The 4,912-nt window shown below is 43.5% G+C and overlaps 1 pseudogene; it reads left to right on the top strand.

The window, feature by feature from the left end:
• Positions 1–247: 247 nt before the first annotated feature.
• On the top strand, positions 248–2,562 carry LOC101842040 (annotated as a pseudogene).
• Positions 2,563–4,912: the final 2,350 nt, after the last annotated feature.

Genomic DNA, 4,912 nt, shown 5'->3' with positions numbered 1-4,912 from the left:
AGACTGACCCTTGATCGTTATGTAAATAACTTTATTTTAAACTTCTACAAATGATAAAATGAACACAGTTTGGGGAAAAATACCAAACAAACCAAATATAAGGTATGGACAGACAGAATCTACCCAATCCCCGTGACTGAATGAGTATAATTTAGGATCTTCATGTAACACAAGAAGCAAACTATACTTCTCTTGGTTACTCTTGTTCCCTCGTCTGACTTTATCTGGACTAAACTAACATCCAAACATGGAGAGCACCGCTTCTGTTGTGGCATGTAGATCCAATTCCAACTGGAACCTTGGAGTTACAGGGACACATAGATCTAATTCTGATCTGGAGGTGAGGAGAAAAACACACCCTTAATCCATACCTTGATCGGTAAACAGGCCACATCCTCTGGTGGGAGACTGTAAAGGGGCATGGAGAGAGGAAGTTCTTCCTCTTTGCCAGCTGGCCCTTGCCTTGCAGCAAGTCCCTCCCTTCACTGGCAATAGCGACTGCTTCTCCTGACGTCCAGAATATACTGAAGACAAGCGGAGTGATCCCACTTTCTGGACTGAGTAACTACTGAGGTCTTCCACTTTCTCTTCATAGCTAGATACTGTGAGCCTATCAGGCCTACACCCCAAAATCATTCTAATGAATCCCCTTTCTTCATAGTCTCAGAGTTATTTTTTATCTGTTCTGTTTCTCTAGGGAACACTGGTACAACATTTTTTTTGATACCAGGGCATTGAGTGTTCCAAATCATCCAAAGGTTGAGTAAAATTGTCAAAAGTAGTTACCTGTTGACCTTGAAAAGATACAGTGTGGTAGTGAGATTGCAGCTATCCGTAGTAGCTCAATCTGTCTTCTCTGAATCTAACGTTGAAATCTGGATAGAAAATTTAAGAGAGTCCCAAGTCTCCTGCCCCAAAGAGTTGGGGAAACAGAGGAAAGCAGAAAACAAAATTCTAAAAATGTGTCCGCTGTGATACATAGTTTACCATTTCTCAAGTCATTGGTGATCAAAAGAGCAAAGCAACCATACTGCTTAGCCAGTGAAGCCAGGCAGACATGTTTCCTCTGAGGATTCATGGGACAAAGGCATGTAGATATCTATGTGTTCAAATCTACCCAGGGCCACACTAGATTAAAGCAGCCTAAAAGAATAACAGAGCTCATGCCATTGATCCCAGCAATAGGGTGGTATAAAATATAGGAGAGGTGTCTTTCAGTATTCAAGCTCAAGATGATTTCCAGTTATGCTGAGGAGAGGTAGCAGTGTGATGATTGGGGAGAGCACGTGGAGCCTGAAGTAGAGGCAAGACTGAGTAGCTTGGCTGCTTTGCTTGCCTGACCTTCATATTGAAGCTTGAGCCCCAATATCAGTCTCTGATCTTTTATTTTTTGTTACAGGTATCTGTAATTGTGACCTCCAGGTTGAAGAAGAAAACTCCCTACCTTTTCATTTTGGAGCCAGGTTAACTGTCAACCGGCCACATGCAGATATGTAAGTGGACCTGGCAGCAGACAGCTGGGGCTTCACAGAAGTCAGTTTTCAGGAATTCACCTACAGTTGGACCATCAGCAACTTCTGTTCTATCCTGCGGGAAATGAGGGAAGCCATTGAAAGCCCAACATTCTCCTTAGGAGCCAGGGCCAAAACCGATGGAGTTTGAAAATACTCCCGAATGGGATGGATGAAGAAAGGCAAGGCTAATTGTCAGTTTACCTAAAGTTGCTCAGCTGTCCAAGGAGACCAGTGTACGCAAAGTTCCAGTTTTGGATCATCGATCCCGAAGGAGAGAAAACACAAGGCATGACAAGCCCAAGATTCTTCAGGGTCCTACAAAATCAACAGTGGGGATTCAGAAAGTTCATCCTTCGAGATTTCCTCTTGTCCCAGGAGCCTTGGCTGCTCGAAGACAATGAACTCAGCCGAAGATGCAAGGTGATTGTGGCCCAAGACTCCTTAGGCTTCTCTGATGAGACCACGATGCCAGGGATCCAGGATCTAAGGTGCAATCTGGCAGATGAGCTAGGAGAGCTGTGGTAGAATTCCTTCTTCACAGACTGCTACCTGGTGGTAGCTGGCCAGGAGTTCCGGGCTCATAAGACCATCTTAGCAGCTCGCTCTATAGTTTTCAGAGCCAAGTTTTAACATGACAGGAGGAGAGCAGAACAAACCGCATTGACATCCACGATCTGGAGCCTCAAGGCTTCAGGGCAATGATGGGCTATATTTACACCGAGAAGGCACCAGATCTCCACAGCATGGCAGATATTCTGCTTGCAGCAGCCGAAAAATATGTCCTGGAGCGTTTTAAGGTCATGTGCAACGACCTCTCCGTGGAGACTGCTGCCACCCTGTCATCATGGCTGACCTCCACAGTGCAGGGCAGCTGAAAATCCAGGCGCTGGATTTCATTACAGGTCATGCTTCTGAAGTCTCTGAGACTTTATGCTGGATGACAATGGTGGGGTCATATCCCCACTTGCTGGCTGAAACATACAGCTCCCTGGCTTCTGCTCACTGCTCTTTACTGGAGCCCTCTCCCAGACTCCTCAAGCAATCTTAGTATCCTCTCAGCTCTGACCTACACGTGTATTCCAGAAGGGGCAACCAGCACTGGGTAGAGTGCGGGACACTGTAGCATTTTTAGAGAACATGACGAAAGACAGAATGGGGGCTCAGGCCTTTAATACCTCTGGAAATGAGTTGAATGGCAGTTGTGGGTAGGGAAAGCACTGCATCCTGGGATTATCTACACAGATGCTGTACTGGTTTGCTTTCACTACATACTGAGGAATCAGTGGGTTTGTTGGCTCCAAGCATATCCCAACAGGGTTTCTTTGGAGGAACCTGTTTGGAAAAGGCTGAACAGAGCATATGATCAAGGATTTAGACCAAAGCAGAAAACAAACATGAATGTGTGCTTACAAGGGATGAGGACAAGGAAGGATGACAGTTTATCTCTCCAGAGCCAGTGTGTGGGGACTGGACTGTTGACTCAGTTGGCCGAAGCACTTGGTGCTCCTGTAGAGGAACAGTTCCATGAGTTCAGCTGTCAGAATATGAGGGAGACTTCTCAAACTTTTCTAACTGGAGATCCAGAGGAATGAAGCCCTCCTTTGTCTCTCTGGGAGCATCCATTTCTGTAAACCAAACACAATATAATGTGAATTAAAAAAATTGACAACCATTTTGTGGTTTCTGTGGTGTTTCTGTTTGAAGAAGCCTGTATTAGTTCATCTTGTCCTGCTCAGGTTGAACAAATATGGTTAGCATCCACATAGCTGCACCATTCACACAAAGCCTCACTACTCTTTCTTGGCACCTGGATTTGGCAGAACAGATGCCAAAGGTGAGGAAGACAACTGCATCTGGCAGAGTCTTTTGGTAGTCTATTCTTTGCTAAAGACTTTATGGGTTTTCAAAAAGGAGAAGGACATTGACATATTGAGAATACATACTTGCCCCACTTGAAATATGGGTCCGTTTTTAGATATTGATAAAAGAATTCTTCCATCCCCACCACTGTTAAAATGGATGCTCTCAGGGAGACAGGTTCAAAGGCTGGGACTTTGCCAACCCTAACTTGTCCTCCTCTGCCTAACTCAGTTCTCTTTGACAGCTCTTTCCAAATTTCACTGGAGTCATAGATTATGTTCTTAATCTCAACCAAGATCCCTTTTTATTTAGGCACCAAAGTTTGAAGACAGCATTTCCCTATGTGTGCCTTGTAGCTGAGCTATTTTCAAATCATACCCAATCTGCAGAAAGAATTTGCTTTCTTTGGTTTCCTTTGATATATTTATAATTTACCTTATGGGGGACTGATACTATTTTTTCTAACACTTCTAGTTACACCATAGTCAGGAAATCAGATAGATTGTTTGTTAAAATGGGGAAAAGGAAATCATAACATTATTGCTATGTGATAAAAAATTCCCAGCTGAGATTGACTGACACTCTCAACATGATTGATCTTGAGTAGGAGATTGCCCACACACAGGACATGAGCCCCACTTCCTAGAGGAAAGAACTTCCAGGCATTCATTTAGTAATTTAGGAATGCAGAGGGTAGAAGGAGAGCTGGGCATAGAGCACAAGGGTCTGGGATGGCCCAACTTGTCGACTACAGTCTTGCAGCAGGATGTGTGATAATATGAGCAGAGTGGCCAGGTCCCTGGGTCAGAAATAGCTGACCAAAGCAGGAATCAAGTGGGAGGTCCCCGAGTCCGGAGTGACACCTAGCAAACCTGCATAACACTGAGCTAATCCCTAGGAATGTGGGTGACCGTTGTGTGGTTTGGGCCTATATCTCATTATTTACCCACTTAAATCAATGATATGGTCTTTGGGAGCATCCGCAGGGGTGAATCATGCGATATAATTTCATCATTTAGTTATTTTAATCAATTATGAGATCAGTGTGTGTCTCCCCAGGGGACAATCGTGTAATGACTTCTCATTATTTAGTTACTTAAATCATTGATTATTTCTTCAAGCATCTCCCCAGGGGTGAGTTATGTGATTTCATTTCATTATTTAGTCACTTAAATCAGTGATGAGTTGTATGAGTGGATACCCAAGGGTGAATTATGTGATGTCTTCTCATTATTTAGTAAGTTTAATCAGGATGAGGTATATGGCATCTCCACAGGGGTAAAACATGTGACCTCATTTCATTCTTTAGTAACATAAAACATGATCAGGTCTAATCCAGGGGTGAATCATGTGACCTCATCTCATTATATAGTCACTTAAATTAATGTGGAATTCTATGAGCAACGCCCCAGGGTTGAATCATGTGATTTCATCTCATTATTTATTCATTTAAATCAATGATGAGGTATATGGGCATCTCACCAGTGGGGAATCGGGCAATGTCCTCTCATTATTTACACTCTTAAATCAATGGTGAT

The sequence above is a fragment of the Mesocricetus auratus genome, unplaced genomic scaffold (assembly GCF_017639785.1).
Source record: "Mesocricetus auratus isolate SY011 unplaced genomic scaffold, BCM_Maur_2.0 Super-Scaffold_100734, whole genome shotgun sequence".
Taxonomy (NCBI): Eukaryota; Metazoa; Chordata; class Mammalia; order Rodentia; family Cricetidae; genus Mesocricetus; species Mesocricetus auratus.
This window is presented reverse-complemented; position numbering and strand designations above follow the sequence as displayed.